Source organism: Rhineura floridana, chromosome 6, assembly GCF_030035675.1.
Source record: "Rhineura floridana isolate rRhiFlo1 chromosome 6, rRhiFlo1.hap2, whole genome shotgun sequence".
In the NCBI taxonomy this organism is placed as follows: Eukaryota; Metazoa; Chordata; class Lepidosauria; order Squamata; family Rhineuridae; genus Rhineura; species Rhineura floridana.
In genome coordinates, this window is record NC_084485.1 from 110,257,027 (window position 1) to 110,283,950 (window position 26,924).

Genomic DNA, 26,924 nt, shown 5'->3' on the forward strand with positions numbered 1-26,924 from the left:
CAACTTAGGTTGGTAGCCCAGCTACGCCCATATCTGGACAGGGAACATCTTGCTTCAGTTGTCCATGCTCTGGTAACCTCAAGATTGGACTACTGCAATGCACTATACGTGGGGCTGCCCTTGAAGATGGTTCAGAAACTGCAGCTTGTGCAGAATGCAGCGGCCAGATTAATAACCGGGACCAAGCGATCGGAACATGTGACACCTATTCTGGCCCGCTTGCACTGGCTGCCTATATGTTTCCGGGCCCGATTCAAGGTGCTGGTTTTAACCTATAAAGCCTTACACGGCACAGGCCCACAATACCTGGTGGAACGTCTCTCCCGATATGAACCTACCCATACACTGCGCTCAACATCAAAGGCCCTCCTCCGGGTGCCTACTCAGAAAGATGCCCGGAAGGTGACTACAAGAAAGAGGGCCTTCTCGGTAGCAGCCCCCGAACTATGGAACACCCTTCCTGATGAGGTACGCCTGGCACCTACTTTACTATCTTTTCGGCGCCAGGTGAAAACCTTCCACTTTGCCCAGGCATTTTAATATTTTTAGTATTTTAGTATTTGTTTTTAATGTTTGTAAAGATAGTTATATGTTTCATCTTTTTTTCTCTAATTACTTTTGATTTGTATTTAATATGGGTTTATTATGTTAATCTCACTTTTGTTGTATGTTTAAATTTTTGATTTGATGATCAGGTGGTTTTTAAATTGAATGTAAATATATATATTTTTTATCCAATGTACACCGCCCAGAGAGCCTTGCTATGGGCGGTATAAAAATTGAATTAAATAAATAAATAAATACCATGGTCAATTGTATCCAAAGCCAATGAGAAATATAACAAACACAATAGGGTCTCATTGCCCCTCTCACTCTCTCAATAGAGGTCATCCATCTGGGTGAATAATGCAGAATGCATCTCAAACCTGGGTCTGAACCCAGATTGACTAAGAACATATTCATTAATAGGCAAAAAAAAAAAACTTGCAATATAAGAACCTATAGCCAGGAGATGTTTCTATCAAACTTTAAAAAGCAGGGAAATTGGGCAGCTATAGTGAATGCACCAGGGGAGCAGGAGACCTGACCTCCTCACTGAGATCAGGGGTGTAGTCATGCAGGGTCTTAGGGGATCTTAGTCCCCCTACTTTTTTGGGAGCAAGGTCTCAGCAGAGTCCCTATGTCTCTAGCATTCTACAAATGAAAGCATGAAAAGGGAGTGTATTAGTCACTGATAAGAGTCTTCTAACATGCTTCCTTGTCCTTTCCTGTTGATAGGAGCTGATCAGAGTGAAAGGAGATGAGTCAGCCACTGAGAAGACTTTTTTCAGCAGATGACACTCCCCCCTTTTATGCTGATTGGCTCCTAGAGATGTCTGTTGTTGTGGGAGAAGGCATTAGCAAGGATCTCATTCTCAACCCAGGAAAAAAAAGGGTGTATGTGGCTGTGACTATCATGAAGGGACTCTGCACTTTTGAATTTGCCACTACATTACTGTCTGAGATATTGTTCTGCTTTACAAATTTATAAAAATACAAACACAATTTGGGTTGGTCTTTCACAGTCCAATCCACTTCCTGTGTAGCTTGGAAGAATTTCGTAATATGCCTCTGAACATATGGTGGCAATACCTGCAATCAGTCCAAATAACAGAAACACGACATGTGTTGTGCTGATCTTGTTTTAGCATGGAGGAAGCAACAATATTAAGACAGATGATATAGTTCAGATAGTCAATTTAAATATGTTTGATTTACTTTGTCATTTTAATGAAGAATTTTCTTTTTGCTTCTGTTTCTGTGAATATGTGAAGTAGTGCATAATTTACACTAAAAAAAACCTCCAAAAACAATTGTAGAATAATGGCACTGAGATTGGGTGGGTGAGCACTGGGCAGAGGGAAAGCCCCTTTCCTTTCCAAAAGAAAAACATTGTGAACAGTATCGTTGTTTTTCAGAGTTTCCCCCACCTTTTTATTCTACAGCAGACACATGTAGTCTCCCACCCAAATTTAAACCAAAGCTGTCACTGGCCACATCTGTCTAGTAGACAGGTGGGTTCGTGTTGGGAGAGGCATTCCATCAGGTATTGTGGACACAAGCCATGTAAGGCTTTATAGGTCAAAACCAGCACCTTGAATTGAGCTCGGAAACATACAGGCAGCCAATGCAAGCGGGCCAGAATCGTTTTTATATGTTCGGACCATCTGGTCCCTGTTACCAATCTGGCAGCTGCATTTTGCACAAGCTGCAGTTTCCAAAACGTCTTCAAAGGCAGTCCCATGTAGAGTGAATTGCAGTAATCTAATTTGGAGGTTACCAGAGCATGGACAACTGAAGCCAGGTTATCCCTGTCCAGATAGGTACGTAGTTGGGCCACCAACTGAAGTTGGTCGAAGGCGCTCCATGCCACTGAGGCTACCTGAGCCTCAAGTGACAGAGATGGTTCTAGGAGAACCCTCAAGCTATGAACCTGCTCCTTCAGGGGGAGTGCAACCCCATCCAGGACAGGTTGGACATCCACCATCTGGTCAGAAGAACCACCCACTAGCAGCATCTCAGTCTTGTCTGGATTGAGCCTCAGTTTATTAGCCCTCATCCAGTCCATCGTCGCAGCCAGGCACCGGTTCAGCACATTGACAGCCATACCTGAAGAAAATGAAAAGGAGAAATAGAGCGGTGTGTCATCAGCATACTGATGGCAATGCATGCCAAAGCTCCGGATGACCGCACCCAACGGTTTCATGTAGATGTTGAACAGCATGGGGGACAGAACTGACCCCTGCGGAACTCCATACTGGAGAGTCCAGGGTGCCAAGTAATGTTCCCCAAGCACCACCTTCTGGAGGCGACCTGCCAAGTAGGAGTGGAACCACCGCAATGCAATACCTGCCACTCCCAACTCAGCTAGTCTCCCCAGAAGGATACCATGGTCGATGGTATGGAAAGCCACTGAGAGTTATGATTATAATAAAAGTGTACATGCAGAGTTTTTTAAATTACTTGCAAAAATATCATATTATACATTTTATCTTTCAAATACGTTTTGAACAGAAATTTAAAAGAAGTGTACATGCAACTTGTTTAAGTTTTCCTGGGCTGCTGAGAAGGTAGTTAATTAATTAATTAATTAATTATTATTTCATTTGTATACTGCTTCATACTTGAAAAGAAGCCGCTAAGCAGTGTACCGTGTTGAAAAAAAAATCAAACCAAATTACACATTTAAAACAATACAAAACATTTTAAAGAACATCATCTTAAACATTAACATCTTAAAATTAACAATAAACATCATAAAAATAAATTACACATTTCAAACAATAAAAAACTTCTTTTAAAAAAATCTTAAACATTAATATAAATTAATTTATATTATATATATAAATTAATATAAAATAACTAACATAATAAATCACAATCACTACTAACAGATTAAAACACAAATATACCAGGAAGACAAAACAACCCCACCCACCAAACACATGAATGTGTGTGTACAGGTAGCAGTATTATTCCCACTTCTTTGTCTAATTCATACCTTGTTTTGAAAACCTTCTCAATATGGACTTCCGGGAAGGGTGACTTCGCTTGTGCCTGCTTTTGGGACGGGCTCCCGCCTCAAAAGAAGCTTATTCAGATATAAATCAGTCAGAACATTTTTTTTTTTTGACTGATGAAATTTCTCCCGGGCAGGGAGAAACGTAGAGATCAACCTCAAAAGCCTGTTTTTGTTGGGAGGACTGGATTTCATTAATTTATGAGATAAGGTCCAGCCAACAATGCCGGACGGACTTCCTAACAAGCTCTATCTGCTTAAGCGATACGTTTATCTTTTCTTTAAAGAGAGAACGGACTAACAGGCAAGCACCCTTCTTTCTATTATTTTTTTACTTGGTTTAAATTGTTGCAGCAAAAGGAGATTTGTCAGATTGATCGGCTTTGGACAACTTCTGGGTGAGATATAGCTCTTCTCTGTTATTCACGAAATTAACAGCTTATCTCTGTTTCTGTCGCAAAAAGCTGTCCTGGAAGTGCATTCTAAAGATAATAAACAGAAGAGGGATTTCTATTCCTGATTTCTATTCCGAGGAATATTATATTGTCTGGGACTATTCTCTTTTTGGTCTATTTTATTTTGACGAATCTGCTTCTTCACGACGCCACTAACTGTTTTGATGCTGGGAACTAAATTTGTTTTGCATTCTTGAACATAGAGAGATAAGGCAGGTTGCTCTGTTTATACTGTGATGTCATCAAGCCTGGAATATTAACCCAATTGTTGCTGAAATAAGAAGTGGTTCTTCTTTATTTTTGTTTTGCTTTGTTTTCGTGGTTTTAAAAATGGCAATCAAGAAAGTGGCTGAGAATCTGGAAGTAATTATGTTTCAGAAAATAATGGATGAGATTGAGATAACAAAACAAACCCTGCGACAGGGTAGTAAGGAGCTGAAAATTGAACTGAGCAAAATGACGCAGGAGCTTAAAGAAATAGGGGATCCTGTGAGAGAGGAGAATGAGATCAGAGATGAGAAAAGAAAAAATAAAGGGAAGATACAAGCCCTGGAGATTGGAACAAATGTGGAATTGGAAAAAGATCTGGAGTTTATGGATTTTAGAAATAAAATCTACTGTTTGGAATTTAACGTTATCTCTGAAGAAATTAATGAAGATATTAGAGATAAAGTTATCGATGGCTTGGATAATCTTCTGGACTGGAATGATGTGATGGAGCTTGATATAGAGAAAATCTATGGAATTAACTGCAGCCATGTGACAATGGAAAAATTCTTAAGAGATGAGCCAGTGCATTTTGTAAAAAAGAAGAACACAGATATGACTTTACAACAGTATTTCAGCAACTTATTCAGAATGGATGGCAAGAAAATATTTGGGATAGAGGAAATTCCCATCAGACTCTTATTATATGACTATGGCTACAACAGTAAGATTATTATGGAATACTGATAATGGAAGATTGGACACTGAAATTACTGGACTTAACAGGACTATTGAAGATGGAAGATGGAACTAATAGGGATAATGAAATAATGGCTATTGAAATTATTGGACCTAACAGATTCTGATGAGATGGATTAATTGAAATGTTTATTTGGACTATGGTTATGACAATAAGATTATTATAATTATTAACGAGATGGATTAATTGACATGTTTATTTGGAGAAAAATTGATAGATATATTTCTTAAAGAATTGAAACCTCTCTTTGACTTTTTGTGGAAAGAATAAAGTAATGTTTATGAGATTTGATGATTAATTAAGATAACTACTGGAGGAAAGTGATTTTATAATATGATTTAAGAGACAGGATTGTTATATATTGTAGACCTATAACTGATTTGATATGTGACAAATGGGAAGTCAACATTTTATTTTTTTTTTGTTTAATCATTTTTGTTTTGTTTTGTTTTTTGTCTTTGAATGTTTTATGATTTTGTTTTCTATGTTTTATGAAAATTTGAATAAAAATTATTGTAAAAAAGAAGAAGAAAACCTTCTCAATATGAAGCTTTAATGCTATACTCACTTTTCTGAGAGTAAAACTGCAATGCTAATGCCACATATCAGGAGTAAACCCCATTGAATTCAGTAGGACTTACTTTTGAATAGGCATGGTTAGGATTGTGCTGTGAATCAATGGGACATTTGAGTGAACATAGGAAAGGATTGTGTTTCTCCTGTAAATTTTTCTCTCCTCCTCCAATCCTATTTTTAAAGGAATTAAGCAGGGGTTACCTAGGTGTCACTGCTTTTATTTTGTAGGAAACTAATATTGATTTTATTTTTTAAAAAATGTTTTGCAATGAACAACTGGTTTTGACAATAAAGTATTATATGGGGTGTATGTATTTTTACATCTCCAGTGTGTGTGTGTGTGGAATCTCTCCAACAACCCTGTGAGGTAGGGGTGGAAACCAAGGCAGCTCACAACAAGAAAGAAATCCATTTAAATCCAATAACCATAAATAAAAAATGAAACAGTTGCAAAACAGCTTAAAGTGGCATGATTCTGGGTGAGTGAAATTCCTTATCACTTGAGGTTGCAGCCCTGTGCATGCTTCCTTGTTTGAGTAAGCCCCATTGAACACATTGGGACTTGCTTCTGAGTAAACATGCATAGGGTTGTACTATAAATATCTTTACAAGTTGTGTAAATAATAAACATCTTTGACAGTCATGCTTATATAAATATTTATTCATACTGTGTCCCGATAACTATCTGATTTCACACTATGGTTGTACATTATTATTTCCTCTACATTTCAAGTGTGTCCTTCCTTGGGGTGGTCATGGTCCCCCTCTGTTGTTTTCACTCTGAGGGGCCGATTACGCAGAGGGATGGTGTGTAGCTCATGGTCAACCAGTAAACTTCGTAACTGATTTCCATTTTTAAAAACTTAAAATGATTCATGTGCATGCAATGTTTATTAAGTAGATCCACATAATACATTTAAAGCACATCAAACTTCCCCCAAAGAATCCTGGGAAGTGTAGTTTCCCCATTGCAGTTATAGTTCCCACCACCTTTAACAAACTCCAGTTCCCATGATTCTGTGGTAGGATTCATGTGCTTCAGATGTGTGTTGAATGTGCTTTAAATGAATGGTGTGGATCCACCCTAGGTGTGCTGTGCATTCATTAGTGAATTGTAAAGAGCCATTTCGAACTATACTTTTTTAAACAGAGGAAGGGCTATAGCTCAGCGGTAGGACAGATGTGTTGCATGTGAAGGTCCAAAATCCAATCTCTGAAAAAGACTATTTCCTGGAATCCTGGAGAGCCAATGTTAGTCCATGTCATCAGTACTGAGCTAGATGGTACCAAATTGCCTGACTCAGTATAAGGCAGATACTTCCCCCCCTAAAATAGGAAAGAAACCCAAGGACCACAGTGACTCCAAAATGTATTTATGTATGTATTTTTATAACATTTATATACCACTTTATTTTTCAAAACATCAAAGCAGTTTACAGAAGGAATTAAGACAATAAAATTATTGGCAAAAACAGAGACAGGTATTTAAAAACATTCAAAATAATAAAACCAATAATGAGTTAAAACAGATACAAAATGCAATAGCTTCTACATGCCTGGGTAGGCTTGCCAAAACAAAAATGGTTTTAGCAGGTACCAAAAAGAGTACAATGAAGGTGCCTGCCTAATGTCAAGAGGCAGGGAGTTCCAAAGCTTAGGTGCTGCCACACTATTTATTTGTTTGTTTGTTTGTTTGTTTATCTATTTAATTTATATCCCACCTTCCCAGTAGGATCCTTAAAGGATCGATTTTTTACAAGAGCAGAACACGTACTATGTGGAACCTGTAACATGGAAAACACACCTTGAATTAGCAACCAGTACAGATTTCAGACCAGAGGTATTATGTGCTGATAGGGTCTCACTCATGTCAGCAATCATATGCCATAGCATTCTGCACTAATTGCAGCCCCCGGATCAGGTTGTGCTGCATGGGGATTTCTGTGACTTTGGCTGACTGACTGCCAGTTTTTTTCAGTTTTGGTTAGGAAACCTGACTGGTTGTGGGATGCTGGATTTTCTGCCTTACTCATAGGAATCTTGTTGTGGTTGATATGGTATTGCATTTAGGAAATAATCACCGTCTTATTCTTTTTCTATTTGCATTTCATTTACCTCTGACATCACTCCCTTACATCCATAGAAGCAACAACAGTGGTTCCATATGGTCAGCTCAACCCCCTTAAACCCATTGATGATGCACCTTGTTGGTTGCATGATGGTTTGTTTCTTGCCCAATAGTGGTAAAAGAGAATTCACATATTGGGAAGTGTGGCTTCAATTGCTATTGTTCCCAAGCTACTGCCTGTAAAGGTAGACCAAACCATGTGTGTTTTCTCTCTGTTAGTTATTACTCACTGGAATTGGGTTGGCTGTCAGTGAGTTTATAGCAGCCCACATGGTAGGCAGAAAAGGGTAGAGAGTTTTTGTTTGAACTGAGGTTGATGCTTAATGTATCATGCTTAATGATATCACTAGGGCCCATCCCATGACATCACTAGGGCCTGCCCCTGAAATTTCAGGGTTTGGGATGCTTCTGACCTGGCAGCCCAAGTTGGGACATGTACATGAAGAGTCAGATGATTCGGGTCATGGAAAACAGAGTCCAAATGTCCACCCTCTCCCCTCTTTGGTTGCAGTAGCAGGCTGCTTATCAAGGTTCTTTAGGGAAGGTAGGCAAACAAATACAAAAGAAATGCCCAAATAAAAACACAGCCCAAATCCTCATACTTTCTCCTAAATCTCACACTCTGTCTTCAATGGTTATGTTGCATGCCACTTCAATCTCCAAGCAGTGAGATGTTCAGGGGTCCCTGCTCTCACCCTGGGTTTGGGTTCCTTGGGAAGAAGGTCAGCAGAGACTGTGGTGTCTTTATGAAATATGGTTTATTTATTTACACACATTCCAACCTGAGTTTAGGATGGAGGAGTTCAAGGCATCAGCAGTCCAATATCCATCTTTTCCATCAGAGTTACAGGGGGCATCCTAAAGCCATGGTGCAGAGAGCCAGTCTCTCTGCCTGCCTCCAGTTCCCAGGGTTTCTCTGACACAACTTTGCAACACAAGCCTCTACTCGGCCCCAGGAGGGGGGGAGGCTCTTCTGAAGAGTTTCAAAGACAAAAGGATCTTCCTGGCCCATTTACCAGTTGCTGGGCACCTGATAGACCCATTAACAAACCTGGCCACTCTATTAGCTTAACAAAAGAAACTCATCTGACCAGCCAAGCGAGTTTCTCACCCCAAGGCACAGATTCCAGATTGGAGGCTGGAAGGGAACTCAAAGAACCCCCCAAACTCACAACAGTTAAATGAAGTTGTAATCCTCTCCAAATCTCCATACTCTCCTCCAAATATAAAGCATTTGCCAACATATGCATTATAAAAGTCAAGTAACCAGAAAGCCCTATTGAGTGAACAGGGAAACCTAGTTTTGTCTTGGCAAATTGCATCAAATGCCTGTTAAGAGATTAATCTTCATATCATTGCAGTTCAAAATGAGCCTAATTTCTTCATCACTGTATTGTACTTCCAATTTTGCTACACCTGTATTTCAAGAAATACAGTTACTGGCTTACTACAGAACAGGGGTATATCTAGTGTGTGTGGAATACACATTGGGGAAGAAATTGTTTCTGGTGATATGCTTAATCTCAAAGTTCAAACTACTTAACACTTTCTGAAGGGCTCATGCTGTCATTTGGTTGATCTCCCCACAACTCCAGAATTCTTAAATATATTTACCTGTGGCCCTGATAGGTCAACAACTATTTTCCCCTCAAACTCATCTCTAGACTAGTTAAAAACAAAGTATTACTTCCTGCTCATCTTCAAATGTCAGCCACACACCAGGAGTATTCAATGTATTTACTCGTCCTGTTGTTGAGAATTGGAGGAGTAAGAGTGTATTTGAAATGGCACTCTTTGAAAGCTTTGATTTTAAAAAACTGTGAAAAAAGGGCGAGACCTATTTAATTAAGTCAAGAAGATGCACTACAATAGGATTAAGGACATCTAAAACTAAAAAGCTAGCACTCAACAACATTTTTGAAAATATGTTTGTTAAATCACTACCTTCCCCACTTAACAAGCGTAACTTTGCTCTGCAGTAAATTCACAATAGTAATATATTTGCCAGAATCCTTGTACTCCATCTTGTATGTGTAAATATAAAGAGTTCCAGGGTGCTTGAGCAGAATGGATCATCTGGGCATGAATTCAAGTTTCACTGAATTATAGCTATAGACATTCAAGAATGTAACATTTACCAAGAAGTATCATCTAGAGACTGTCAACCTGATTCTGTTTCTCATTGTATGTCAGTTGATAGATTTGGACAGTTGAGGCATTTTTGTTGACAGATTTGGACCAGCTACTCCTTACCTTGTGGGCCAATTCATGTTTTGCTATAGCTAAATCCCCCACCGCTCTGGTAACATCAGTAAAGAGTGGTCACATGTCACATCTCTGATATATATTGTTTCCCTCTTATATTTACTGGAATTACCAGAGAAACTAACCTGATGGGTCTAATTATGTCTAATTATGTGGGCTGTTATCTCAAGAAGTTCATGTCACAATAAATTAGTTAAGGTGCATTTGCATCAATTATTTCTCCCCCCCACCTCCCCCCCAAACCCTGGCTCTTTCTTACTATTAATGCCACCTCCTGGTTGAAGACATTAATTAGCACGCCACTTTCCCTAAAGCTGGGGCAGTTAACCTTTTTTGGCCCAAGGCTGCATTCATCCTTGGCCAACCTTCTGGGGGCCATATCCCAGTGGTGGGTCTTGTGGCCACACCCACACTCTCGGATACACAGAGAGAGAGGGAGAAAGAGAGAGAGAACACACACACAGCCACAAGATGTGGGAAGATGAGTTGAGGATAAGGTTTGCCATTCCCTCTCCGCTCAAATGATCCATCTGCTAAGTGAGCAGGTGATTTGCATCCCCATCAGGGCCCTGGCTCTGCCCAGCCCAGCCCTGTGTCTGTTTTCTTTTCTTTTTGATGTCATTGCCAAAATCAGTAGGGTCTTGGAGGCCCAGAAAAAATGGCTTAAAGAGGGGGATAGATTAGGCCCCTGATCTGGGGTTAGCCCACCCCCTGCTTTAAAGAACAATATCCATTTTCTGTAATGTTTCTTGTGATGTTGGACACAAGGTGGTTAGTGGCTGGGAAGAACTTTCTGCTGGTTGAGTTTCTCCTCATTAAGCAGTTCCTTCGGTACTTGCTGCCTGGTAGGCATCATTCTATGCTGCTTGAACCGTGCCCCTGTCTGTCAGCTCCTAGCAGCTCCGCTGCAGCTGTTTTTCAAGCAGATCTTCCATCAGTGAAGGGCTCCATTTGAAGTGGCAAGCTGCAGCCCTTCCAGCCAGAAGATCGATCCAAGCAGCACATTTGGGTGCTTAGTCATGAGCAGATCTGCTGGTAAGGAGGGCTCCACCTTCCATTTGATATGGAGCTCTCCCAGCTGAAAATCTGCATCCTGACAGAGGGCTGTAGCATAAAGCTCCATGTTAGGTGAGACACAGGAGACTTCTTGGTCAGCAGATCTCTGTGGGAGCCCAGAGCCCAGTGGTTAGTTACTATGTATGAGCTCAAAGCCCAGCCCAATGAGTCATTCTGCTGCTGCTATTTGAGAACTCCACACTTCCAAGAACCAGGAGAATGCTCCTGGTAGAGAAGAACAACAAGCAAAAAGTTGTTTGGCCTTCCAGAAGAAATTGGCTGTTGTACAGGACGTAAGGGGAATAGCTCACTTCCACTGGCGTTCGTCAACAACTGGAAAGACAGAGAAAACCTTTAGATCTCTAATGTTTGCTTGAAGATATCCTAAGTGGGCTAAGACAGAAGAGGGATCTTTTGTAGTCTTTTCGCAAATGAAATAGATACCAGTGCGATTGATTTATCACGTTGCCAGCTTTATTTATTAATTTATTTAACACATCCCACAGTTGAAAGATGAAGCACATTAGACAGATTTGGGCACTCAGTCACATAATTGGCATGAAAGGAGAAAGGGGAGCCATACCTGCTCACCCCATACCCATTGTAATATCCCCACTGAACCTACCCCCATGCCCGGGGGGTTTAGGGTCACACATGGTACTAAATCATGGGGCAACCCTTTGCATGTAGGCTCCCCTCTTCAAATGTTGTCTTCCAACATGGACTGGGGAGGGAGTGAGGACATAGTGATGGGAGGGGAGAGTGGCTACTCCCCCATTCTCCATCTCCAGATCTTAATCACATGAGTGGGTCAAGTCACCTCTGTTGCTCGACCTATTTTTTGCCTCTAGACATTCCCCCCACTGGTATGCAGCTCCCAGACCTTTGCCCTTGGGCTGTGAAAGGTTACTCTCTCCTGCAATTGATGATTTGGTTATAAGGAGACAACAAACAACGCTTTACCTCTTCTATCAAGTACAGTGAAAACGGCTTTTTGAGAGGAAGTAGTATCTAGACTGAATAAGAGATGCAATGTGCAGTTAACGAAGTGCATTAAATAGTGCAAAGATTATTATAGAGTACAGTTAACTATGTCTACTATACAATCAGTTTTGTTTTCAGTGTGTGTAGGAAGGGATAATTATATAGTCACTCCATGTTCCATTTTTCCATAATTTACATAAGAAGCACTACACTAAAGTGATGCTAATGGGCTGAGAAAAACCCTCACAAGTAATGAAAGCCAAGGCTTGGGATTAAACCTTTAATGCTTCACTAAAATGAGGATCAGGAGGATAAAGTTACAGTGGCCCTCTGCAGCAATTAGATACCAAAGGTTCAGGCCTTACCGTAGGATTTACTAGTCTTTGGAGATATTTTTTTAAATAGTCAATTTTATATTTGAATTTACTTAATTGTACATGATTTTCTGGCAGGTTTGGTTGTTTATAATTAATTACTGTATTTACATAAAATTACTGAGCAACATTTGCTGTCAGATATACAGAATGACCATTGGGGTACCAAAAGGGGAAATTAGCTAGGGTTGAAACCAGTAATTTTCAGTAATCATGATTATCTCCTCAGAAGCATTATAGTTTCTTCATTATTACGTTTCATTCATGCAATTTCACCAGCAAATTAATTTCAGTGGAAATACATTTTACATGACTGGTGGTCCATACGTTACAGGGATTAGTGGGTATTTTATTTAGTTATTAACATACATGTATGCTTTTAGAGAATGGCCCTCACATGATGGCACACAGCAAAACTGGATAATCATTTGAATGGTTAAAAAAACCCATAAGAATCCAGAATCCTCTGGAAGCACCAAGTCTCAGGAATCAGCAGCACACAAAACATTGAGCGCTTCCAAAATGTCACTATTTTGGGATGGGATTCAATCACATCCTGGCAAATTCAGGCCACACAATTAAAGCAGATTTAGAGTTCTTGCAAAGCAAACCTCCTTCCCCAAAAGAATGGACTTTTTGTACTAAGGAAAATGATGGGGAACCGTGCTGGAAGATGTAGGACGTCACTTGCTTGACTCTAATGTTCCACATACAAATCAGGATGAATGTTCATTAAATAGCCAAGGTCATCCAATCTGTCTGCAAACAAATCAGACTGAATGCTCATTAAACAAGTCATTTGGAAGTGACCTTTGTTAAAGAAAAGGAGTCCTGAACAGATGAGACATGCTTGAAGGTGTATACTGTAGGGGCCTTTCATAGTTTCAATATATATCTATATATACCACCAGTATCTGTTTTGTTCTCTGCAATATGTAAGAGTTGTTTCTTTCCCCTCCCCTCCCCCAGCACAGGTTTAGCACAAGAAGCTCTTAAATTTGTACAAATATACCATATTTTTGCTTTGCGTTACAATGATAAAAACTGAAATGAATGGTTTACGTGCATTTTATAATAAGAACATGTGATGATATATTGTTTTATTAGGTCTACACTTAACACGCAATTGTGATATGGAGTTGTCTTGCATTGTGTAACTTAGGCTGAAATATTATACCATGTTTCCCCAGAGTAAGCCCCATTGAACTCAATGGGACTTACTTTTGAGTAGAAGTGTATAGGTTTGCACTGTTAACTATGCAATTTGATTTCTGGTTGTCAATTGATTATTTTTCAAAAATGCTTGATGTGTTTATAACACTTTTTTAAAAAACATAGAAAAAAAGGGGAAACACCTGCTAGCCTTTGAACTCCAAACTTTAAGTCAAAGCTGACAGTGCACTTAGCTCCTGCATCAACTTGACTTTGCAATTGACTTGACCGATGTGCATGCCCGTACATTGGACACTGGCTCAGCAGTCATTTTTTCTCCCCGTCCATACTTCGGGGGTGCTGTTCTTCTTTTGTGATTTGTTATCTTATTAATAATAATAATAAAAAAAATTAAGGTGCAAAATTGTTCTGGGAATTGTGGGAAGAGACGCAGGAGGGGGCAGTCAACCAGCTCTCTGCACAGCTTGCTCCTGCTTCAAGCTTGTAGAACCCTGGAGACAAAAGGTATATTAAGAAAATGCAGTGAGGGCAGTGTCAGATCAGCCTCACTGCTCTAAAAATGTTTCATACATCTTCACCTTCAGATTCACAGCCAGGGATGTCTTCCTGCTGAGCCAGAAAACTGTTCTCTGGTGAGGCTTCTCAGCTGACATTGCCTCACTGAGGCTTGCTCCTAACGCTGTTTATGGCACAGTACTGACAGCGTCAACTTTTATTCCTCTCCCCCATCTTTTATCATTTATAAAAATCTTAACTGAGTATTTTGTCCAGCCTATGCAGCAGGACAACTGACAAGCATAGTATGATGTCTTCATTTCTGCACTGTTGTTCTATGTTTTATAACTGGTAGTTTTTACCTTGTAATGGGCCTTCACAGCAGGCTAACATTTCTTACTGGATGAATAGCTCAGCTTCCCACAGTGACACAAACCACAAACTTTCATTGCCTTCAAATTGTGGCATAGTTGATGCTTACTGATCAGAGCCTTAAGCTCTTCTATCATTTCATGTAACCTGGGTTTCTTTCCCTTTAAGGTAGCAGGTTATCTGTTTATTTCGTTACATACTTCAGCTAGGCAGTTGGGGAATGGCTTTGAGCAGTCTGAACACTGAGCTTGTGCAGTGGGGAAAGCAGCTTCCATATTATTGATTACAAGGGTCAAATGGTCAGCTAGCAAGCAGCAAAAGGGAAGCAGCTCCAAGGGAAGTATTCTGTAACTCGTAGTGCAGGTATTTGCTGGGCTCAAAGGAAATGTGGAGATCCCTGTTAGTAATTGCTATTGTTCTTATAACAGAAGTGAGAAAGGCTTGATATTTTCACAGGAAATTGCATCCCTTGATTGATCTCTGCAACTATTTAAGCTTCACCTAAAGTATAACAGTATATTGAATGCAGAGGCTTGCTTATACATTTACTTATTTTGGATGTAAAAAAAACTACTTAGTGAGCCCAGCCAGGTGCAGGAGACAACTCTAGAGGCAGGAATCTACTAGTCCAGGAAAAATAAGTTTTAGGGTGCAAAAAATTGCAATAGAAGCTTTTTTCAGTTGTTTCTAGTCCAGAACAGTCTACGAATAACATATCCCAAATCCACAAAATTCCAAGCCCAGGAAAGCCTCCAAATGGACAGAAATCCAAAATGACTGAAAAGTGGCATAATGTGAACAGTTGAATTGCAATATTTCTGTTTTTGTGCTAAAGAATTTGTAATGTTTGGTTTATTTAGGCACCAATAATGCCTATTAGTTACTGGCCCAACAACAGATTTTGGAGAGGGCAACCCCAATTACTATTTTTTTTACATGTTTTGGCTATTTTGGTTGTGCATAAATGGCCTTATCCGTGAGGTATGCCCACAACAAGCTCTGGGTCAGACAGGATGCCCTGATGTCTCATAGAGGACACTCTCTGCTTTACTTTGGTATATGATTTGTCCTGGGCCACAGCAGATTTCGGTATGGACACCCCCAGTTTCTTATTTTTTCCTACATGTTTTGACAAATTTGGTTGTGCATAGATGCCCATATCCATGCCATACACCCACAAGGAGCTCCGGGTCTTGTGGGGTGCCCTGGTGTCTCATAGAGGACACTCTCCCCTTTGCTTGGGTATATGACATGTCCTGACACACAGCAGATTTTGGGGTGGGAATCCCCAGTTACCTTTTAAGTTACTTATATGGGCATTTATGCACAACCAAAATAGCCAAAGTGTGCAGGAAAAAAATAAGGAAAACTTAAGTAATCTTTACGTAATTCATGCAACAAAACATTGTAAAGAACCTCAAGGGATGGAAGGTTATCATTTTAATGACTAAACTATTCCTCTTACTCTAGCAGGAAAATCTAGGCATGGAACTTGGCTTAACCAGAGCTTTAATCAGTTACTCCTGCACTGACAACAATCACACTTCATTCTTCTATCCTGAACACTTGTTAAAAGATCAGATTGATGTTCTTTTCCCCTATTTTTGTGGCATGTCAGTGTTTATCGGAATTCAGAGCAGCAGTTTAGTGCAAAATTGTGTGCTGTAATAAAACAACAAAATGGCATGTACTTTTGCAGGGCTTAAAAATGGCAAAATATCAAAATATTAATGTGAAAGCATTTTTTTAAAAAGCTAGTTTTGCATAAACAGGTAGGTGCATATACCGTTGGGTATTAAGGCTGTGCACTCACCTTGGATGAGGTATGAATTCGAGATGAACATCCCACTTTGGAGATATTCAGATTACTTTAGAATCCAAGTGCTTCTGGTCAGAGGTGAAGTGGGCTGGTCCAGAGGCTTAAAAATGCCATGGAAGACATTCCCTCTTTTTCTCTGGGCTAATTTGATACACTTCTGAACTCCCCCATAAGCAAATCCAAGGCAAGCTCTCCATAAATGGAAAATGCTAGGCACAAAGGAAGGGAGTGTACTTTTGTGACTGACAACTCTAACTTTCAACCAGGGAATGGCTTTTCCACAACTCTCTTTTTAGTTCCAAGCACAGTCCTTTTGGGAGGGATGTGGAAGTAATACATCACAAGCTGCTTTCTGCTGTTTTGTTCTATGTCTGGCAGCAACAATGCATAGGGTTTCTGTGTCTCTGTGAACAGACTGAGAACCACAGCAATCTGGGAGATGGTGTCTGTCTATATCCTGACTCAAACTCTGCCTTCCACAGCTCTCCCCCAACCTGCACACGTGGAGTAAGTAAAGTAAGTAAGTAAAATTTAATTTTTGTGTCGCCTATCTGGCCGAAGCCACTCTAGGCAACGTACACATTGAAATTTGATAAAATACAGTATAAATACAAAGTAAAATTACAGTGCAGTCAACAATAACCATTCTAAATAGCAGCAGTATAGAACAATGTAGGGCAATCAATAATAATTTTAAAACAATCATGAAATTAGCCCACCCCGGAGATCCCAAAGGCCTGTCCAAAGAGCCAAATTTTTAAGGCTCGGCGGAATGTATCCAGGGAAGGGGCATGGCGAAGATCAGACGGAAGGGAGTTCCAGAGAGTGGGGGCCGCCACTGAGAATGCCCTCTCTCTAGTTCCCACCAATCTAGCTGTTTTTGTTGGTGGGACTGAGAGAAGGCCCTGCATGGCTGATCTAGTCAGGCGGCTTAATTGGTGGTGCTGGAGGTGCTCCTTCAGGTAAACTGGGCCGAGACCGTATAGGGATTTAAAGGTTAACACCAACACCTTGAATTGGGCCCGGAAAACAACTGGAAGCCAATGTAGATGAAATAACATTGGCGTGATGTGATCACGGCGGCGGCTGTTTGTAAGCAAACGAGCTGCCGCATTCTGCATGAGTTGTAGTTTCCGGACCGTTTTCAAGGGTAACCCCACGTAGAGCGCATTGCAGTAGTCTAATCGAGAGGTGACCAGGGCATGTACCACCAGTGGGAGCTGGTGAATAGGGAGGTAGGGTTGCAGCCTCCGTATGAGGTGTAGTTGATACCAAGCTGCCTGGCTCACTGCCGAAATCTGAGCCTCCGTGGACAGCTTGGAATCAAGAACAACCCCAAGGCTGCGGACCTGATCTTTCAGGGATAGTCTCACCCCATTAAGCTTCAGGTCAGCAACACCCAGCCTTCCCCTGTCACCCACCAGTAGCACCTCGGTCTTATCAGGATTGAGCTTCAGCCTGTTCCTTCCCATCCACCCACTCACGGATTCCAGACACTTGGACAAGGTTTCCACAGCCAACTCCGGTGAGGATTTAAAAGAGAGATAGAGCTGCGTGTCATCAGCATATTGGTGACACCGCAGCCCAAAACTCCTGATGATGGCTCCCAGCGGTTTTACATAGATGTTAAATAGCATGGGAGAGAGGATAGAACCCTGTGGCACTCCACAAGTGAGGGGCCAAGGGTCTGAAACCTCATCACCCAATGCTACCTGTTGATTCCTGTCAGAGAGAAAGGAACGGAACCACTGTAAAACAGTGCCTCCTATTCCCAATCCCTTCAGGCGATCTAACAGGATACCATGGTCGACGGTATCAAAAGCCGCTGAGAGATCCAGGAGGACAAGAAAGGTGAATTCTCCCCTGTCTAATGCCCTCCTCATATCATCTACCAGAGCGACCAAGGCTGTTTCAGTACCATGTCCAGTCCTGAAACCCAATTGGTATGGATCCAAATAATCCGTTTCATCCAAGTGTGCTGATAACTGGTTAGCCACCACTCACTCAATGATCTTGCCCCAAAATGGCAAATTCGAAGTGGGGCGAAAGTTGTTCAAGACTTGGGGATCCAAGGAGGACTTTTTTAGAATGGGTTTTATAATTGCCTCCTTGAGGGCTGGTGGCATTACACCCTCCTTCAAGGATGCATTTACCACCGCCCTGATCCCTTCGCCCAATTTCTCCTTGCAGTTCATAAGGAACCATGATGGGCAAGAATCAATCAGACAGGTGGTAGGCTTCACCGTTAAAAGTACCTTGTCCACATCCTCAGAAGGAAGAGGCAGAAACCGATCCCACTGAACCGGATTGCAGCTGGTCAACTCTGGATCCTCTACTGCATCCACAGCGTACAGAATCGAGCTCTTCAGGTGTTCGACTTTATCGGCAAAGTGCCTTGCCAATTTGTCACAGGAAGCCTTAGAATGCTGCAAGGGTTCCTGAGCAACTGGACCGACCAGGCTTCGGACCACTTAGAACAGCTTCCTGGGACAGCACTCTGCGGATGCAATAGAGGCAGCAAAGAAATCCTTCTTTGTTGCCTTTACCTGGTAGGCAGCTATTGCTGCTCTAACCTGTGTCCGAACATCTTCAGAGCGGGATTTCCGCCACCAGTGTTCTAGTCGTCTCACCTCCTGTCTCAGACTACGCAACCGGGGTGTATACCACGGTGCTGTCTGAGTTCTGTTCAGGGGAAGAGGACGTTTCGGAGCCACCCGGTCTAATGCCCTGGTGATTCCCTCGTTCCACTTCATCACCAGGGTTTCGACCGGGTGACCTTCAGCAGGTTCCAATTCCCCTAGCGCAATCAGGAATCCATCCGGATCCATCAGGCGCCTGGGGTGGACCATTCTAATAGGTCCCTTACCCCTGCGGAGGGTATGTGGCATCGAGAAGTCAAAGTTCACCAGATAGTTATCTGACCATGACACGGGGGTGCAAGAAATAGCCCCCAACTTCAGAACACTCCCCGCCACTCCCAGGACAAATACAAGGTCGAGGGCATGACCGGCTACATGGGTGGGTTCAGTGTTACTAAGGTGCAGTTCCCAGGAAGCCATGGTTTCCAGGAAATCCCGAGGGGCTCCAATGAGAGTGGTCTCAGCATGCACGTTAAAGTCCCCCAACACTAACAGTTCTGGGGTCAATGTTCTTACATCTGAGACCTCCTCTAGCACCTCGGTCAGGGAGTCTGCCGTGCAGCGGGGCGGGCGGTACACAAGCAGGATCCCCAAACTGCCCTTCGGGCCCAACCTTCAGTACATGCAATCAACAAACTTGGTCCTAGGGAGCGGAGGCCTGGTGAAGATCAAAGACTCCCGATAGATGACTGCCACTCCTCCTCCCCGCCTTCCTACCCTCGGTTGCTGCGCATAATGGAAACCTGGCGGACACATGGCCTCAAGAATGGGAGCTGAGGCCTCGTCCAGCCAGGTCTCCATGATACACACCAGGTCTGCGCACTCATCCAGTATCATGTCATGGATGACAGATGTTTTTTGTGTCACAGACCTGGCATTACACAGCAGCAATCGAAGGTCGGTCGGAATCCTGCATCCCCCAGTTGACTTCTGGTTTTGGGCAGACCTGGAACAGGGGATGGGTATTACGCATCTATCCCTTGTTCCTCTAAATTGACATGGTCTGCCCCTAGCATCAGCCCAGCGCCTGCCGCCCAACCTTGGTATAACTTGGTCCCCATCCTTCTCTGTTCCATCCCCCCTTGGTTTACACATGCCCCTATCCCGGCTGCCTAATGGACAGGCCTATCCTAAACAGTAATAAAAGCGAAGACCCACCCCGTATACCCCGGAGATTGTCAACCACTCCTTTAAGACCGCAATAAAGATAATTTAAATCATAAACTATCTACACTCATACATTCCAACATACATTATAAATTATAAATTAATCATAAACTATCCACACTCACACTCCTACATTCAAACATCCATTTACTACTATACTATCACACAACAGTCTAACACACAGCAACAACAATCAAATTAATGGCTGTAAAAGTGAAAGTGGAGTAGTAGAAATAGTATCAAATGGTATTAGATGGCACACCAACAAGCCGACGTGATAGCGAGAACACGGCAGTGTCCAATAACAATGCCAGTGCAGAGATGGTATTTGCATCCAAGCCAGCTAGCAGGACAACAACAGCAACACCTCAATAGCCAGCAAGGAGCAGCAGCAGCAGTGATGGCAACGTCAGCAGTGTAAGGCCGTAATAATAAAGACCTGGGCGGCGGCACAATTCACGATGGCGGGAGCAGCGATGACAGCGGTGGCACAAGCTGGAATGATGATAGCGCCCGGGTGCCCCGAACAGCAGTAAAACCAGCACGCAAGCAGGCAGGCAATAGCACAATGATGGTACAGAGCCTTGATGGTGGTATCCCAGCAGCGATACAACCCACAATGGCAGCCGTGGCGGCGGCGGCACCCGCACACAAGTGGGCAAGCGGCGGCAACAGCGGCAATGCAAGGCCGAGGGGAGGCGCCCCGGGCAGCGGCACAGCACGCGAGCGGACAGGTAGCGACAACGGTGGCAACACAAGCCAAGAGATAGCAGGCAGCGGCCTTGGCACAGTCTGCTACGGCGGCCGCAGCGGCAGCACTCGCACACAAGCGGGCAGGCGGCGGCGGCAGCACAAGGCCGCAGGAAGGCAAGGACCCCGGCTGGAATGGCGACAGCGAGAGGCACAAACCTCAGCAACAGGGCAGTAGAGCAACAAAAAGCATGAGCTGAAAGGGGAGCGGCTCTCACCCGTCCTCGAAATGTCCAGCTCGGCAATAGTAAGTTCAAGCTCATCCCTCTCTGTGTCATTCTTGTTGTTGGCGTCTTCCTGCCAAGGTCTCTTTACCAATGCCTCCAATTCCACCTCGTCAGATTAAAAAGATTAAAAAGAAGCCACTCGAACCAGGGAAGGGGGGAGGTGCTCCAACTCCCATAAAAGATGTTAAAAGGATGTTAAAATGTAAAAAGCAGCGGAGCTCTAGCCATAGCAAGCTCCTACGCCGCCATCTTAAGTGCGTAGACGTTTATCTGTGATTCAGATCCCCCTTCACTCTGCAGTCTCCTCCACCCCTCCACAGGGTTGGGGGATCCTTGAACCAGCACTTGAAGGCAGCATGGGGTGCTGTAGAGAGAAAGGACAATCGGTGAAAATAACCTCCCACCCCCTTCTACTCACAGAAGCTTTGCAGGATCAAATACCTTTTCATCAGTGGAGAGACATGACTTGATACGACCCACTGAATTTTTAATTAAAAATAATGTTATGTCCATCATTCTCTTGGATCAAATAGAGCAATGCCAAACTTCCATGGAAGAGTAATTTAAGATAGATAAAGCAAGTCCATATTTTTCTGGCCCTTTGGTGGAGTGCTAGTTGGTGGGCAAGACAAATGTTCCCACCCTGGGCAAAATTGGCCAGATCCTGCCACACCTGACTTAGACTGCCCAATAGGTCAAGGGATCATAGGACACATTCTCTACTTGGTCCACTAGATAAAGCACCAATCATGATGGCTGACTTGGGTGCCTCTGGGATCATCAGGCAGGTTTATTTTGTTGCTACAGGTAAAATAAGATTATGCTGTTCATTCAGGCTGCCTTGTAGGGATTATATTTGCTGCTCAGAGCCTCTTAGAAAGTTGGCATTCAAGGTAAATGTTCTGTTAGTTCAATGAATAGAGTTAGCTTAACAGCAGCTTTTGTTACTGTTATTAATTGAAATAAGATCTGAAATGGCTATCAATTATAATGACAGTATGAAACCTCCAGGTTAAGAAGCAGTTTACCTCTGAATACAAGTTACTAGGGAGCAAGAGTGATAGAGGGCAATTGCCTTAATCCCCTGCTTGTGGGAATCAGGTTCACCACTATGTGTCATGGGCCCCAAGAAGAATCTTTGGCAAGATTGGGAGGATGAAGAATGGGGCACAGACGTTTGGGAGTGGTTTGCCAGTACTGATGAAAGGAATGAAGAAGGCACAGAGGAAAGGCCACCAAAAGCCTCTGGACCTACTAACAGAATTGCTGTGAAAAGCCCAGAAAAGCCCCCTTTGCCCGAGCTGTGTGTCCAGTGAAGAGTCTTCACTGGCATCTTGCCAGACCCAGCTGTTGAACAGATAAATTATAATTAATGGTCGGGATTTTCCCAGAGAGAGTATAGTGAAAGCAGCTTCTCGGAGCCAGAGATAACTACATCTCCAAGGTCAAGAAGGCCATAGAAGAGACTCTTGCAATTAGCTCAATTTCATTCTGCTCCTTAAAAAAGCCCCCACTTTGCAGCACTTGTGAGATAGAGCCAGATTAACCCATAGAAGCAAGTGCCCTCCACCTCTCTGATATAAAAGTGTAGTGAAGCCTGTTTAGGTTCATTGTGACAACTCATCTGTTGTTGCCTCCACGTACCTAGTTGTTCCTGAGAGATACCTAGTCAGTTCCTGTGTTATATCCTGAGACAAGCTTAGTTTGCTCTAGTTCTGTATCCTGATTCAAGCCTATAGTGTGATGATGTGTTCCTCTCCTGACTTCATGCAGAAAAATCCAGTCTCTGAGTCCTCAGTTTACTTCTTTGTTTGGGAGCCAGAACACTATGAGAAATAGGATGCAGGACTTGTCAGACCTTGATGAACTGGCAGAGATCTCATACAGTGTAAGCAGGGGGATTTGATTCAGTTCACACTTAGCAGTGAACCTACCTAATTCACACTTTCCAAAACAATACACAAACTGAATCATGGCAGCCTTTGAAATATGCACTTCTCCAAATTTTGCAATGCAGTTCTCCAGCCAAAGTAATGTGTACAAAAATACATATGCTAGGGCAAAGTTGTTATATAGTATATATTTATGAAAATAACATTAAAATACATTATATCAGGGAAGACTGCTTTGCCAAAGTGGGTATATTAAGCAAAATTACATATAAACGTGTGCATATTAGGATACATTTGCTGATGAATTTCCAAGAGTCTTTTTTAAAAATGCAAATTGATAAAGAAATGTGGAGAACTGAATTTAGGATTGGGAAAAATTAGAAAGTGAGAGAAACCAAAATTGACAGATTTGCCCATCCCTATATGGTGTGATGGGAAAAGACCTTTCATATCTATGGAACTAATTTTTTTAAGGAAGTCACCTGATGTTGTAAATGCTTGTTTTCAATCTATAGTATTATTCCATATGGGTAACCTCCTGGACTAGTCCTAAATGTGGATTAGAATTTAGTTAGCAATTGGCTTTAGCACTTCCCAAACATTCTGGCATAGTTCTCAGCTAAATTAAAATACATATAAAATACATATTTCCAAAGGGAAAACGCATTTAGAAATGCTTATTTCAAAAGATGTGCCTCATCCTAGTATCTCTTCAGATGAAAGGTGTGCTAAAAATATTTTAAATGAACAAACAAAATATTTTGAGAGAAATTCCATTGTGAAAAGTATACTTAAATACAATTTTTGTGTGTGGATTTTTCAAAATGGCAAACCAACATGGAGACAGCTGTGGGTGGGCTTCTTGTTGAACAGACTAGGGCTGCTTTCACACTACACTTTATTCCTTTATTCTGACCATTTCTTACCTGGTAATTTGTGCATTATATTTGATCTTTCACATGACGTAGAAGCTAGTTCCAGAAATCTTGTGGAATATAGTGCAAGTTTAGTGCTATTTTTTGTGATAAGTAATACAAGAAATAATCCAACTGCAAGCTTGGGAACCCAGAAAATTATGGAAGTTTTTCACTAGCAACATCCACTCACATGACAGGCATCCCAGCATGCAGTGCATTCCTGCCCTTTAGGCGCATGTGGGGATGGCTGATGAAAATTGTGTCGGTATTCCAGCATCGGCATGGGTAGCAGCAGCATGTCCCACACACACCTTGTGTCTGTACAGCTCAAAAGAAAGTATATCAAATGATCAAGGGAGAGGGGTTGCAGGGTGACAGGATGAGATCTTAGACCTCCTATACAGTGAGGAATTACAGTGTGCATCTGTATAATGAGTGAGGATCAAAAACAAGAAGCTGTTCATTGCAGCCATGTGAAAGACATTTGTGTGAAATGCCAGTATATCGGCTGGAAAAGCTACTGTTCCTTAACGCTAGAAATACTTCAGCATGAAAGCAATTTTAGAAATCAGGATAGAACTAACACAATAAGCCCCATGTCTGAAAGCAGCCCTAGCATGGACTGGATATAAATTGATTTGCCCATCCTTCACTATGATCAGCCTAAAAATGTTTGTGGATTGTTCCAGTGAACCTGTCCCCTGTTTACCTTTCTCAACAAGGAACCGGAGGGGTTTGAAGGCAACGCTAATAGAATTAGAATCCATGGAAGAGGTGCACCATATCTGGCAGGATTGGGATGGCAAATGCATGTTTGCTTTCTCCAAAAGTGTGCCACCATATCCAGTGTTGGCTGATGGTCCCCCTGTATACTTTTCAGTAGTGGTGGTGTCCAGGATCCTGACCAGAGAAGTAGACTCAGGACTCAAAGACTGGGTTTTGCAAGAAGCTTTATGCCAGCAGTCAGTACAGGAATGCAGCATGAGAATATACAAGGCATATCAAGATACAGAACAAGTGCATATTAGACATGGAAGCAGCAATGGTGAGTTGTTGCAATTATCTTATCATACCCAGACACTCTAAATAAAAGAGAGGTGGGTGGGCACTTACTTGCCTGTCCTAAATCTTGTATTTTCCAGGCTTTGCTGTGAGGTGGAGGGTCCTTCTAGGAGCAGAGGAGAATTTCTCTAACTGTAACTGCCTTTTGGTTTTCTACATGACCTTGGGGAGATTGTTATTTCTGACTCTGAAGAACTATCCCCACTGTTATCTTTCAGGAAGAGTCCAGCCAGTTCTTTAGAGACTATCTCTTCGTAGGCTAAATCTGGGCTGGGTGCCAGTGAAGAGTCCTCTTGCTCTGTCATAGGCAGAGATAAGTTATTGACATTAGTAAATTCACTAGGCATGAAGCTGCCAAGGTTTTCTGGAAACACTTCCCCTGTAATTTCCCCAGCCCCCTCTGTAACTTCAACAAACCCCTCTCCATTCTATCAATCTTGTTTCTCCATGGGGCCCATGACAGATGGCCTTTACATTTTGGGGCTTTTTCATGGGTTTCTAACCACATACGAAACCATTCTTGCAGCAGACTCCCCCCCCCAATTCTAATGGTAAGATCACTACAGCTAAACTCCCTCAGAAATAAAGCATCCTCAACCCCCATCCAGGAACTGAGGATATACTGTTCAGCAGTATGCACAGTGTGCTAACAAGCAAAGCTAGGAATGTCAACGGGAATGTATGCAATACACTTTTGGATGTTTAAATTAATCTTGTGCTGAAATCTATCCCCCAGTTTCCCCAAACATTTTTTTTCCTTTGCAAAAGAGGCTTCCCTTTTTCTGTCTCATTCTTGGGTCACTTTAGAATTTCTTTATAATTTTGGTTGGTGTGCAGTTTGGGGCTTACTTTATTATTGTGAGATGGCTGAGGGTGATGGGCGTGTTTTGCTTCCCAATATATATTTGCCTCACTCTTTGAAACTTTCCTGGCTGCCCTCACTTCCTGATCTGAAAAAGCCTCATGGCAATCATCCCCTAGACTTGAATCCAGGTTTGGATACCTGAGAAGGCTGCAGAGCGCAGACCATCAGAGTAATGATTTGTCAAATGAGAGAAGGAACACTCATATGTCAGCCACTTCAAAAAGAGTAAGGTGCGGTTAAACAAAACTCTGCACTCCATCCATGAGAATTTTACTGACATTTCCCTTTCCTTGAATAAGTTTCAGATCCCAGGATATGGTCTGAAGGCACATGAGGCTATCACCTTGCTGAAGCTAAGAAGGTTTGGACTAGATGGTGACCCCTTGAAACCACATGTATATTGCCTTGGGTTTCATGACAGAAGAAAGGCAGAAAACAAAGCCTTTTTTTCTGATTTGACAGAGAATAGTTGGAAAAGTGGAAGAAATGTTCCACTTAGCACTGGTGTAAATACAGATTTTATAAAAATTGTTAGGCAAAAGTTGTTATTACAAGAGACCTATGGAATTGAGACATTAGCTGCATCTGTTATTGTCTTCTGAAGGAATATGTGACAAAGAAAATGGGGAGGGAGCACTATAGATGATTTACCTAGTAAATCTTATTAGAGGTACATAATATTTGAAAATATTTGAATTAAATGTATTAAATCCATCTATTAGCATATGAGGGGAAATTGCACAATAGTTCTTTGTCAAGCTGCTAACTAATGCTGCTAAAAGGAACTGGTATGGCAAGCATCTGTCTTTTCTTCCCATCAAAAATCAAGTGGGCACAGCATAAGAAGATACTAAGGGGAAAAGTCTAGGGCATTAACTATGCTTCATTTCATCACTTCTTCCCCTGTAAAGTCTTATGAAGAACATAATGAGGGCAGCTGGAAGATTTATGTGGTTTGGATGCCCTATATCTGACATGCAGTCATTTGTATTGCCACTCTAGCTTTCTGCAATACAAAAGCACCATTTACTCACATCACATCAATCCAAAGTGATAGGATATCTGCAAGATGATAGCAACAGAAATTAATCTGTTAGAGCTATATATTATAATTCTAAACAACTGTAATTAGCATTAATTGAGTTGTCAGTTGGTAAAGTAAGCTGTCCCTTGAAGAGAGAC